Raw genomic sequence first — 14,867 nt, 5'->3', positions numbered from 1 at the left:
ACTTTTCAACTGACATCTGATTTAGGAGAAGCCAGCGCATTATAAAATATTAAACGGCGTCATCGTCTGTTGATTTGTTTCATCAAGCAGACCTATATGAACCACAAGCACATGCAGTGTTCTGTTGTTGTTGTATATAGATCTCATAGATTTGTAAACATTGTTCTTGCTATTACAACTATAAGCTGCCTAGATAAACCGGCTATTAAAATGAAAACAATTGTATATACCTTGTTTATATTTTGTTACATTGTTTCAGTATTTTGACAAAAAAAAAACATATTTCTGAAGGTATCCTACCTATAATATTGTATTGTCATGAAATGTATATTGTATATGTTATTACTGTTGCAAAATTCAGCTTACATAACAGTCCTATAACGGTAGAACAGTGTTTTGCGATATGTGTTTCTATCAAGCTCAAGAGGAACTGACTGATTTGTAAAAGTCCATTTTAGTAGGCTCGGCACATCTTTATGAGATTACAATGGTGTTGTGAGAAAGGGGTCTTTAAAAGACCTATTTTTCTTTTTAACAACAGGTGAATGCTGAAGAGGGCAGTAGTGACTTTGCAAGCACTGGATACAATTGTCTTTTGTAATAAAATGTAGTTCTTATTAAAGGCCACATGTGAAGACAATCTGATTCTTACAGCAAGCAATGTACAAAATAAGTGTTTAAATGACTGAATGCTGATTGTTATTCAAGACGAAGGCCTTTCAATATACGCCCCATATCTTTAACTGCTTGCAATTCTTGCATTGCCTTGTCAATTGGAGCCATCACTGTGAACTGATCCTAGAATGAAAACCATATTTTTTGTGAGTAGGGGAATCAAGTAACTCTTTGAGCTGAAAAAAAAACATACACATAGTGAAGGGTGCTACTGTAAAGCTTTCCTGTGCCAATATCTGCATTTTAATTTTTTAGTTTTATGCATTTTCCCAGCATGCTTTTCAAGTGATTGACAAGTTTGGAGTCTATTGGCCCATTTGGCAAGCCACCGGCCACCCCACAAGGAGTGCTCCTAAATGGACCTGAGAGGTACTGCTAGAAAACTCAGGTTATGAGGAGGGTAACTTCAACACATCTGCTACTTCCATAATAAGACCTGTGCAAGGCATTAATACATTATATATAAATGTGTTATATGCATATATTTATACATTTTATACATTATACAATACATCTTTTCTGTTCTATTTGGGTAAAGAAAGGCAACATTAGCTGTCATGTCCTTTTGTCTTAACCAGGCAACCATCTTAGGGAATCACAAAGAATCCACACTCCATGTCAGCTGTTATAAAGTAGTTATGAAGTCCTATAAAGTGGTTATGAATAGCTGAAATTGTATTATAAAGGTTTGATGTAGTGGTAACAGGATGATCATCAACTTGTGATAAAGAGTGAGAGCAGTGCAAGCCTCTGACCAAAATCTGCAGGTCTGCCCCCTAGAGGAAGAATTTAGAAAATACACTCCTCCAAACCAGGATACAAGACTTCAAAAAACCCTACACAGCTTATAAATAATACTGTCAGGCAGGCAATTGTTATACTCCAGCCATCTTTCCTGGTGCTGGGTTGGTTACTTAAGTGGATCTGACCTTCCAGTGTGACATTGTTCCCCTGAAGGTCCCATCTAAATATAGAGCACTGTTTAATACTTATCTATTTATTTATTTCAATGTTTCCATTTCATACTATATTCATGCTGAATGAGAAAATCTCAGTGGCTGTAGGTACAGCTGCTGCCCTGTCTCACTCTCTCTCTCTCTGATTAATTTTTTTACTCCTTGGTAAAGGATGAGGAAGAGATTGATGGGACAGCCTTATTACTGGTCTATGTCAGTCAGAGCGAGGTGCAACATGTTTTTAATCATAACAGTTTACATTTATAGGGGTTGATGGATGGGGTAGGCTGGGGTAATTTCTTTTTCCCATTAAACTTAACTAAACTCATCAGCTCCCTGATTTGCAGGGGAAACCTCTGGCAGACAGCTACACACAGGTGTACAAAAAGAACAAAAGATGGGCTGCTCTTCCACATTTGACCATTGAGCTTTATTGAGAAGATCATTGACAAGTTGTCAAATAATATTAAACCTCCTCTGACATAAGACAAGGTATGTGAATGTCCATGGCTATTCAGGTTTTGTGAAGCCAGGAAAGGACTTTCCTGGAGATGCTTTAGAGCAGTGCATGGACACACATGGGTAATTATCATCACCACCAGAGGGCGCTAAGTCATAAGTAAAAAAAAAAAAAAGGGGGGGGGGTAGGAGTGACAGCTGTGTGCTTCAGGGGTTACTTTACCTTTGAATACTTAATTAGCAAGATCTCCAAACTGCAGTTTGTCATGTCATAGAATGTACCTACAGTTAGTCAAGGCCATGAAAACTGGCTTTAAAGATGACTGAATTTGTTTTGTTTTTTTTGCTTTGTGCTATGTGGTTATGTATCTGTATATTCATCACTCGCCTTTGAAACCATTTACCCACAACAACAGGGTAATCATACAGGCAAAGAATGCTTTGTACAATTTCATCTTTCAATGCTTCATTTAGAAGAGTCAGGAGTCTCTTGACTAATCATGAAACATGTGATTGGCAATCTTATTTCAAAATTAGTACTTACTTTGACTATGACATTCGGTGAGTGTTTATGTGCAATCCTTGTTGTGAGATTAATTCAGGACAAGGTTTTAGAGGATGTCATTGTCCATAGAAATATCCTAATGACTGTCCTGGTAACCCCAGAAATCAGCATCCCTATGTTCATTGCATCCAAGGCTAGCAAAGTATCAGGGAGGTTAAAGGTCAGGGAGGTTAAAGGTCAGAAACACAAAGGGTCAAGGAGACCACCTATTGGTTTATGTCTTTGCACATTTACCAGGGTTAATTTCATTTACACTTGGAGTTATGTCTGTTGAGAGATATGATAAGAGATAATAATGACAATGATGAGCATTTTTCATCCAAGATTCTCAGAGCATGATAAATGTTTGGAAAGGAGAGGAAGTAATTGGCCACCTGTAGGAGAGACATTCAGGAGCCAGCACGCTTATATCCCCTAAGCTGCAGCGAGGCAGGGATTTTGGACTTCCTATTAGTCTAAGGGATGACCTGATGGAATTTTCCTTTACACACTCAAATCAAAATGAGGTTTACAATGCCTGGAAGTCAGAATCAGTGGCTGTTGTTCACTGCAGTGTGCCTGTGCACAAACCATTTCCATCAGGATATTTAAAACTGCAATGAAATAGAGTGATGACTATAGTTATCTAACTAGAAAATTAAAAGTAATAACTGGATAAATAGTTTTAATGCACAAACCTACCAATTCACAATGAAATACCAAGGGTCCAGCACCTTAGTTTCAAATCTCATCCAGCATTATGGCTGCATTGGGCTTTTACGGGGTCCAGGGGTTAAAGCACCCCTTACCGGCCCACTCAGAAATCCTTCCACACTGATCTGGTTTTCCTTGGAGGAGTTCTATCTTCACCACATGCATTTAGCACAAGATGACAGTTAGGCATGGTAGCGATTTCATTTGTGATGGTACTTGTGTTTATTCCTCATCCAAAGCTCATCCCAGTGTTCAAAGTTCAAAGTTTCGAAGTTCTTTTTAAGTTTTTTATTTGTCACATGTGCTGTGCAGTGAAATGATGGTCGGCAGTAGGGCAGACTGTGCAAAACTCATAACAGAAAAAATGTAATTTACTCACAATCACAACTCACAATAGAAAAAATATAAAGAAAAATATAAAAAATATAAAAAGAAATAACTTAAGGAAGATATAAAACACAATAGAAAATGTGCAGAACGAAGTGCAGTATGAGCTGCATTTAGTGTTCTGATGGCCTGGGGGAAGAAGCTCCTGCAGAGCCTCTCAGTGTTGGCCCTGAGGTTGTGGAAGCGTCTGCCTGACTGCAGCCACTGAAAGAGTCCATGGTTTGGGTGATCAGAGTCCTTCATTAACTTACCGGCTCTGGTGCTGCACCGCCTGGTATACAAGTCCTGGAGGGGAGTTAGAACGGTCCCTGTGGTGCGCTCAGTTAGTCGCACCACCTTCTGCAGGGTCATACGGTCCTGTGAAGAGCAGTTCCCACACCAGGCGGTAATGCATCCTGCCAGAATGCTCTCGATGGCACCAGAGTAGAAGGCTTTTAAAATCTGTTTTGGCAGTCTGAATTTCTTTAGCAGTCTGAGGTGATAGAGGCGCTGCCGTGCCTTTTTCACCAGGGTGGAAGTGTGAGTGGTCCATGTCAGGTCCTCAGCGATGAGTACGGCAAGGTATTGAAAGCTGCTCAACCTCTCCACTGGGGCACCGTTGATGGAGAGTGGGGTGTAGCTCCTCTGTCATGTCAGTGTTATACATTCTTTGTGTTTCTGCTGAGGCAAAGCTGGTGTCAGTGCAATGGGCCAGTGGTTTTGTTTTGGGTAGCAGGGCCTGTGGTAGCTTAGAGCTATGGGGCTACCCTCAGAACTGGGGTCAGCACGTAACATCCCAGCATCCTCAGCAGCCAGGACCACAGCTTCTGTGTACTGAGTGACTTCTCACTGTTTCAGCTTATTAATAATGCTCTGCATGGATCTGTGCTCAGTTTGTACTAACGTAAATCAAGCTGATGCTATTGTTTCGTTCATTGCCATCATCGTCATCGTTATCAGCATTGTTCCTTGATAAATGGCCACACATGAGCTCCATTTTTGATTTGAGAACATGAGCCATGTCTTCAACCTCTGATGACTGCTTATGAAAATTGTTCCCACCTAATGGGTTGTTTCTGCTTTCAGGTCATTCCATGTACTACTTTATCTTCATGTAGCCTTTTTTGGAAATGTCTCTCACACAAACACATTCATGCAAGATTTACAAAATGCATGACTGCTGGGATGGGGGGGGGGGGGGGGGGTGCATGTTTGGTTTGGCCTTGTTTTTGTCACTAAACTCTTAATTTTTAGAACAGAATACAGGGCAATTCATCCAGTTGAAACGTGGTTATGAAATTCTGCGCCCCTGTGATAAATATTTTCCATTGCACTCCCACGCCTTTCGTCTGAAACATTTACCCCATCTTGACTGGGATCTTATAAACACTCCTCTGGCAGTTGCTCGTAATTGAACTTGTGATTATCACAGCTGGGTGTTTTTGGGTAGAGATCTGGTTTTTGAAAAGAGCTGCACTGCCTTTATTGAAAAGGAGCCACGTTCAGCCTGAGCACACAGTTTCCGTGTAAGTTCCTGCTGTCACCTTTGCGTATGTCAACCTGGGCTAAATCAATGTGATGTTCAGCAAACATGTCTCTGTGTGTTCCCGGGGGGGCAGATGTTGCAAATTCAGTCGTGTGATTCGGTCTCCAACGTGACCCCCCCCCCCCCCCCCCCCCCCCCCCCCCCCCCCCCCCCCCATACACACACACACACACACACACACCCATGGAGCATGGACAGGAAATCCATCAAATTGCTTTCTCTTGACTGGCTTTCTCGATCTCCAGGTGCTTCAGTGCTTCTCAAACCAGAATGCTGATGCACTCTACATCCGTCCAGTTGTGCTCAGCTCAGGCCATCCGGCCATGTACACTGAAAAATATGTCGTTTCCTCTGTGCTTCCTGCAGTACGGCTTACCTGGGATGACCTCCAGGTAATGGCAAAACGAGTTAACTTGCCTCAACAATTTGGTGGAAACCTGTTTAACGCATTGAATGTTTTTTTTTTACCTGCGGTAGAAATAAACTCTGACACCTTTCCTGCTCTTAACACAAAACAATGAACAGTGAATTTGCTTTGAGAAAGCTGAGGAGAATGTGCACAGAGGGTGCTTTATCACATAAACACATTGGCTCCTAGGCTGCGCTTCCCTTATGAATTTTGCTGCGTGGGGGCTGTGGCTGACCCGTCTCGTCTGACATCACGGATTTGTTACTGGCAAGAAACAGACCGTGTTTTCAGCACTGGAACGTGGCCAGCTGGAGTGGAGGCAGCGTTCAGTGGTGGAGACTGGAGTGAGGTCAGAAAGTGCTGGAATGAAACACATTTCAGGAGCAAGTGGAAAAGATTCCGCTCCCACTCATGTGGAACCGGCATTAATGGTCAGTTTATGCTCTGATCGCTAACAGAAGTGAGCAACAAAGTCCCCCTTTTGGCAAAAACCCTGTCGGTTTCCATTAAATCCAGACATTTATTGGCAAGGTTTCACAGCTTTACCAAAAATAAATGTCATTGAATCAAGTACTCCGCAAGCTATTTGCAGCCCAGAAAAATAACGGTCTGCCTCTCAGCTGTTGCAATGACTGGGTATTGTGCTGCTAAAAGGTACAGCTCTGCATCACTCTGCCGGAAGTCGTGCAATGTGTCCTCTGAGAGATCGATGTGACATCCATTTAGTAAGACAGAGCGCAGAGCGTGGCGTGACAAGAAGAATGAGCCGACTGTCTGAGGGCTGAGCTGCAGTACACCGCCTGACCTATCCAAGCACCTGAAATCCATTTTCAGCTTTCCAAATGTTCTCAGTCACACAGAATGACCACTGTCATTGCGTAGAAGGCACATTGACTGCTGGTGCGAGCCACTTCTGTTATGGGTAGCAGTTGTACCCAACTCAATGTGCTGGAATTGTAGGAGGCGTACGAGGAGTAAAAGGTTTTCATCTGCAGAGCAACAGGTAGGTAGCAGAAACCATGGTGGGAATGCGTTCTAACATCTGCTAAGAGCTTTTAGCAGGTCCTCACTGACACATTCCCTGATGGGTAGACAGCTTCTGACATTACACTTGGGAAACCAGGAGGAAATCTTTCTGAGGGTCATACTTTAATTTCCATCCCATTTGCTGTCCCACCTGAACTGCTAACACGAACTCCATTTCCATGAGAGAAAAAAATGTTAGTTGAAGTAAATATCCCTAAAAAGATGCTGTGTCCTTTTGTCATTTTCTAAGCCAGTTTCTAAGGCAGACTTTGTTGCATTTGTTTCCTCTAAAGTTGTTTTTAATCTCCATATCGTTTTCACTCTCGTAATGTGACAGCATTCTGTGTAGATCTTTAAACTCTGCAAGGTTTTATCAACAACTTTCACTCCCGCTAATTTTATTAAGTAAATACCGGCATCCATCAGTGGGTGTCTTCTCAGCATCCCTCACAGTTTACTAATTTATCTGAAGTCCAACACCCACTATTAAGTGTTCCGGGATGACCCTGCAAGTAAACTCCTACCCTGGGACAAAACACTTTAACTAACAGAGTGAAAATTGCGCAAAAAATCCTTGGCATCATTGCCGACTGCACTGATGTCAGAGTAGCAGTAGCCTTGTTGCTGACAGCACTGCATTTTTGTGCCAGGAATTTGTATGCATTTCTGTATGTAAATAACCGATTTGATACCATATCTGACAAGTGTGAGGACTAAACTGCGATTAGTGGATCGGGTTTATGAAATCAAACAAGGAGTGGTTCTACATTTAGTCATTTAGCAGGCGCACTTATTTATAGTGACTGTACAAAAGCGCATACAAAAAATTATGCTAAGATCAGAGATGATCCCAAATCACCAGTGTCACAGCAGACAGTATCAGTCACGACAGAAGATACAGCATTCTGTTGACTGCACTTAGCAAGAATACATTTTATGATTGAACTTTCACAATTTTATAAAACTCCTTTCCGTCAAAGTACTTTAATTCAAAGTCAATGTTTTTTTTATTTATAGGAATCAACCAGAACACTTCCATTAATGGTAAAATTGAACATGGACATTGAAAACTATGGTATGCTCAAGGAGTTGGAAAACTTGGTGTCTTCCTATCATCACACAAGTTAAATAGACGTGCTGCATATAATAACATTCAGCTTGGTAGTGCATACACCAGCCTACCTGCACATTTTTAGGTGAAAGGTGTTTGCGCTGTTGGTAATGAAAATTCATTGGCTAACTCCAATGGAAGACTGGAGATGTTGGGCAAGTGAGCACTGAGCCATGTTTCTGCATCTCCACAAAATGAACAAAATAATGAAACTGTTCATTTTGGAATTAGCTGGCTAACATTGAATGTTTATGACCGCTGGTGTTACTTTAAGTCAATATAGTCAGTTGGGAGTTGAATTCAAAATGTGTTCGCTTAGTAATTATTCTGACCTGTGAGACCTGTGAGGCTCCTTTAGTGCAGTCTTGCTTCCAAAGAGTCTGTCATATTTTGGTGTTTCTATGCAAGAAATATAATAACACATAATATGGCCTATATACATTATATATAAATATGTATTATATATTATATATATGTAAAATACAATGTGTGTGTGTGTGTGTGTGTGTGTATGTGTGTGTGTAACTGTAAAAATGAGGTAAAAATGTGTGTAACTCCACTAAATGAGGGAGTCACTGTGGCTGAAATCCATACTCCTCTACCATGATGTCTGTGCATTGGTTGGAGATACAAGGCAAAACATGAGGGCGTGAGCAGCCAGTTTATTTAACAACAGTCCATTCTTCACAGAGAAGGATACTACGGTCAGGCTGCAGTGCATTAATCCCTTATTACACCTAAAATTGCAAGCAAAGTGGTGTAAAAAGCAGGCAGTGCTCTGAGAAGTGGAAAAATGTCATGGTCAGATCCGTCCATTTTCCTGTTCTCAACAAGTGGGCAAATGTTCATGTGTCACATGCCAAAAGAAACCTATAGGTCTGAGTGCTCTGCACTGTGTTTCCCATGGTGAAGGGTTCTGGCAGCTCTGTCATGATGTGGGGTGCATTCTCCTGGTGGTTTAGGTCCACTCAACCCCTCAGAGGGCAAGAAAAATGCCAATAAATACAAAGTCATTCTAAGCGATTAGCTTCATCTTATGGCGAAGCATTTTGCTGATGTGAGTAATCTCTTCAAGGATGACAATGCACCCATCTACAGAGCATGGGTGATCACTGAAAACTATGCTTTGGGAGTTTTTGCTCTCACTTTTAAAATGTTGAATGCATTGAAATGTAAAAAAGGTGACCGGATCACCTTGAAGCCAATGGTCTGAGCATGGTTGCGAAAAGTTTACCTTCTGATTCAGGGTTTCCTCTTGGATGTTGCAACATGTTCCTGTCGCGTCTGGTTCTGTGTGGTCCTGCAGAGCCTCATAGAGCAGGCCCTTCTGACTCAGAGGTGTTCCCATTCACTCTTACTGGGTTATCTGCAGACTCTGGGCAATCCAGGCTGATGTTCCCTCTGTCTCTGATTCAATTCTGTGTCATTAGCCAAGGCTCTGTGCTAATGCGGCAATGATGAGTGTCCGCCTTCGCAAACATTCTCCGTGCTGTCCTGGCTCCCATGTTATTAATGGCATTGGCCCTGTTTTCACCAGGAGTATTTCTCTGCTGAACCACATCACAGTAAGTCTTCTGAACAGAGAGCATTGGCTGTGATTGGTTGCTTTAAACACTGAAGGTTTTGATGTCTCCAAGGATGTCTGAATCATGCAGTTTGAGCGCACAGGAAACTGACTCTGTAGATGGTATCTCTCCACTGTGTTCTGCGTGATGATTTCTGTTTTTGAAACGGGCCAAATCCTTCATCACTCAGTCCGGAGCAGTATCACACTATGGACCCTTTCCAGGGGGACCATATGGCCACCTGAAGTCTGTGAAAAGGCTCCTTTCATTAAGCTAAATTACTTCCACTTCTTACTTCCACGCCTGTTAAGGCCTTCTACTGTGCATGGCTGTTCCCACGGCTCTTGTTGCACACGCCTCTTACCTTAGGTCCTGCTACACACACGCTTGTTACCGCGGCTCCCGCTACACACACCTGTTACCGCGGCTCCCGCTACACAGGTCTGTTACCACTGCCTTGGCTGCACATGGCATCATCCCTGCATTCTCCATCAGGTCCACAAATTGTTCCATGCTCTATATTTTTGGCTGGAAGATGAGGAATGTAAATTCCAGTAATGGGCTTCTCTTGACACCATCCACCTGCTTTGCCTCTAGGTTCCTGTCACCGGAGGACGAGGCAGATGGAATCATTAGAGCAAGCCCAGAGGCAGATGGACTCTTGTTATGCAGCCACAGAGCGCGCTCAGAATCCCCCACTCGCATTCTCAGCGTGTGTCTCGCTCCCCTCAGCTACATCTCTCCCCCTGTTTTCTGCGTTTCCCTGTTTACGCTCTTCTCTCCGCACCCTGTCCTGTGATTTGTTTCCACACCTTGTGTTTAGAGAGTCTGCCGGCCTGCAGAAGAGAGCCAAGGCCTGAGAGACTGATGTTAGATTACCCAGCATGCCCTTGTGCTTCAAAGTCAGACTAATTAATGGTCAGGGACCTACAAGCTGCCATGGCAACCAGTTGCACAATCAGCTTGAAAGTTATGTTGGATTTAGCCATTCTGGGAAGTTTCTCAAAGAGGAGTGAAAGTCAAGTCCAATCTAAACACTGGGCTTTATAAAACAGACTCTTACATTCTTTTTTAAAATGAACTTTTGTATATATTACGTTCAGAACTAAAACATGGTGTGGTTATTTTTATGTGTTGGGTGTATACACCAATGTTGTGAGTAAGACAACATTCTGAGAAGACCTACTGTGCGTATTCATTATATAAGACTACTGTGAAGGAGAGCCTTCACCACCTCTCCCTAGAGACTAATTGTTAATTGTGACAATTTGTTAATCGTGTGCATCTTGACGACTCGTTCGGGGAATGCGGCCTATTGGCTAATAACCCACACTTTACTATTGAAGGCAGATTAAATACAGGTGTGGCTGCAGAGCAGGAGGGAAGAGCACTTTGTCCCTGCTTTTTGTTGGTGTAGGCTGGTTTCCTTTGTTTTGTTTGTTGGGTTTTACAATAAATTATTGTTTGTTTTAACCTTTGGTTCTTTTTGGCTCATTTATGGGAGAAGTGTCAGCCAGCTTCTCTACAACTACACAGATGTATTTCTCACCTACTTTAAAGTAGTGTAATAAGTTTAACATAAGACATGACTCTACTAATGTCAGTCTTAAAATTACTTTTCAGTCCAAGAAACTTTACCAATAAATTAACACTGTTAAATCATGGAAAACTTGTCAGTAAAATAGCACTATTAAAACACATCAAATACCTGAAGTTTGTCCCATAGTGAATCAATGGCCCTCTTTTCAGTCCATTTTTTCTCGGTCGTGTGCTGAACACAAAATGAACGTGTGAGGGGGGAGATTTAACTGGTATTAAACTGTACCTACCAGGCAAATTGACTGCTAGAGTTTAAATGGTAGTTTTTTTCATGTACAGAAACCATCATTTAACACATTATCAGTAATGGATCTAATTACAATTCATTTAACTTTAAAAGCGCTGGATTGTTTATATGAAGAATATTTGTGAGTCTGTGAGTCCAGCTATTGGTATTGGCTAACGAGGCTCACCTGTGTAATCTTATGTTCATTAAATGCAGGTGTTAGGCTGAAAAATTGTTAGTTTTTGAATTTGGCATTTGGGTTTTGGTGTGGTTCTGCTAAGGCTGGTTCCAGGTTTGAGTTGGTCTTTTAAACTGTATATAAAATGGATGGAACAGATGAACCACAGATGAAAAACGAATTATTACAATCCTGAATTGAGATCAATTCCGTTTAAATTCAGGAAATTCCATTAATGAATTGAAAATCCACCCAATATTTTATTATTATTGTTGTTGTTGCTGTTGTTGTTGTTGTTATTAATAAAAAATAATAAGCGCATTGAGTTTCAGCTCATGTCTTGAATTGACTGAATTGAAATGGAACTGACAAACTCTGGTATGGTCCAAAATGGTCAGTAAAACAAGTAATCAACTTCAAATGATGCAACATCTATAGGGTGAAAGGCTGTGATGTTTTTGGAGGTACTGCCCTTCTGGGCCTCACAGATAATGCCTCAACACCCCCTCCCTCCCCTACAGTGTCTTCTGTGAAAACTTTGCCACCCCCCCCCCCCCCCCCCTTTAATGAAGTCGTCCATCTCCATGACAGTCTGATCTACAGATTGAGCCGCGGCACCTCTCGGTGACCTGATTTAAGGGAGCAGGCCGCGTGTGACGGCGGAGGGACGGCTAAATGGCAGTTAGCACCGTCCTGCCCTCAGGCAGTGGCACCTTGTTTGCAGGAACAATACCTTTCCACGGTCAATGATGGATTGCCTGGAATAACCTGAAGCTGCCATGCCTTTTTTTACCAGAAGGAAGGTGCTCAATGAAATTCAGTTCATACTGTACATTTAACAAGAGCCCCTGGAGTGACAGCGTAATGCTTCCAAGATCCACATTGACCTCCCCAGCCACATAGCTCAGACAGTTAATGCTGTTATCCCGCGCATCTGCCAGGAGACAGGCATCGTGAGGCACTGGTCTCTGGAGCTCAACCTCTGGGCTAACGGGAATATTCTACTTTTAGGATGCTTAAGGAAAGCTCATCCCTGTGGTGAGGCACAATTTTGAAACCCCGTTGTTGCCTAAGTGATCCCTTGCGTCACATGCATCAAACTGTGGGAGGCAAGTGTCAGAAGCTGGAAACCCTGAGGAAACGAGCTAAGTGCTTCACCAGGAGAGAAGATGTGAAAGTCCAAAGGCTTGCGGAATGTTGGTGTCGTGGCAGAAGTGTCTGTGAATTAGAATGCCATTTTTTAGCACCACCCTGAAAGTCAGAAGTCAGATGTGTAAGATGCTGTATCTCACTCAGACCTCAACGTACCCAAGCCTAAAGCCTCTTACTTTGGAGTCATCTATGTTTAAAAACATATTTTACTCTTCTGTCTTTTGCCTCCTTCACTGAGGGTGAGAGAAATGTGCATCTTTATTGGAGTAATGTGACTTAGAGAAAAGACTATCTCACTCTTTACTATGAGTGCATCATGAAAATTGTTGGCATTAATAGCAAGCCTCTGGCTTCCACCCTGTAAATTTATCTCTTAGGATACATTACTTAGGCACTGTAGCAGTTTCAGCTGAAGCCAACCTGCATCTGGAATGGAATATTAAATAGTATCTGGTAATATGTTTGGGTCTCAAGGGCTTATTCCAGTCTGTTTCCTGATTGGCTATTCTGATAGTTCTGGTGACAGGAATGTTTCTGCATGAGGGAGAATATATATGTGCAGAAGTAATACTTTCTGTTTTAAGACAGGCCACCTCTTCCATCTGTACCTGGTTCACAGCCAGAGGTCAGAAATCTGTGGGCTGTAATTGTTAATATGACATACACAGTAGTGAACACACTTTGTTTACAAGAAAAATAAAACTGTTTATGGTAAGCATTTCCAAAGTCCCATATTCCAACATAATTTCAAAATGGTAGCATTAGGGGTAGAATTACAGCAGCTCTTAAAATAATAATACTGTTCAGTTACCAATATTAGAAAGAGGTATTTGCAATATTAAGGACACCCTCTATTGATTAATGTTACTGTGAGTGTCATTGTGCTCTGTGGCTGCTATTACTTTGTGTCAGGAGCTGATGTGATCTGGTCTGTGTCGTATTCACTCGGATTCCGGTTATTTTTATGCCGTTTCCCAGCAGCGCACTCTCTCTCACATTCCACAGGTATCACTCTCACCAGGAGAGTCCACATCCATCTCCCAAGCACACGAGGTCGGCAACACTGACCTCCCTCGGTGTGCGAAAGCAACGCCGGGGCCGCCAGAGGACACGTAAACACACCGATACCATCGCGTGACTGTAGCCAGGTTCATACGCAGCGTCATCGAGTCCAGAACCGAAAGCCCGCCTCAGGCCTCGTTGGTGCGGTCATCACCCAGTGTGAAGGAACACAGGCAGATGAAGGTTCCAGACAAAAAAAAGAAAGTGCCTACAGGCTGACTCAGCCGAGGCTGGAGAGTGGAAGAGGGAGGAGGGAAAGGAAGAAGAGGAAGAGAAGACTTAGAGCCGTGAATGACATCACCATGACGCCCCCCCCACCTCCTTTAAGAACGCGTTTCCAGACCCTCGTGGCCATGAGATGAGGTCTGGATCACCGCTGTTACACATCTGGATCGATGCTCGAGGGAGTCCCGGAGAGAAAGGTGGGTCAGGCGCTGGGGTTGCGTGTTCCCCGCTTCTGTGTGTCTCCAAAGGGGTGACTACAGGGAAGAGGCTCCTTTACTTCTATAACTTTGATGTTGTTCTGTTTACAGCATGTGACACTGCTAAGATGTGGTTTGCTTCAAATTTCTGAAGAAAAATAATATTTGGACATTTAAACTATAAATTCAGTTCCAAGTTTTATCAGACTTGTGAATATGAAACTCAATGAAAAAATGTCTTATTTATGTTTGTATATTTTTTTTCTGTTCAATCTAAGCAAAATGGTAAAGTGCAATGGAGGAGTGTATTAGTGCATTTAACACACGTAAATATGTTTGTTAATCATTCTCTTAATCATGCAGTCATCAGAATAATGAAGATACAGTTCACAGTAACAACTAGTTTAAAAAAAGTTTAACAAATGGACATGACAGAGCAAGGTTATTGCAATTATGCCAGATACAGAATTTGCCAATAATTACTGTTGTTGTTTTTGTTGCTGTGGCTTTTATTATCAGCGTCTGTTTTGTGGCTAGTGAGGAATACTGAGAAGGGTATTATTATCGTTCTCTACTCATTATCAAGGCAAGGCTATTGTTGTTTGCTGGCTCCTTCAGTGGATCCAACTCACAGATGTCCACACAAATATATTCACTCTCTCACTTCCCTTCTATCACACACACACACGCACACACACACAGACACACACTGCATCTCATTTACTCCACAGCGAACAACAGCTTGACACTTTGAGTCTGCTTACCTTAGACTTTGCGCATTGGCTCCATAAAGGAGAAAAGGACCCATGATGTACGAGGTTGACACCACCCTTATTTTTCCCTGACAGGTTTGTCCA

The sequence above is a fragment of the Megalops cyprinoides genome, chromosome 17 (assembly GCF_013368585.1).
Source record: "Megalops cyprinoides isolate fMegCyp1 chromosome 17, fMegCyp1.pri, whole genome shotgun sequence".
Classification (NCBI taxonomy): domain Eukaryota; kingdom Metazoa; phylum Chordata; class Actinopteri; order Elopiformes; family Megalopidae; genus Megalops; species Megalops cyprinoides.
Note: the sequence above shows the minus strand (reverse complement) of the source record.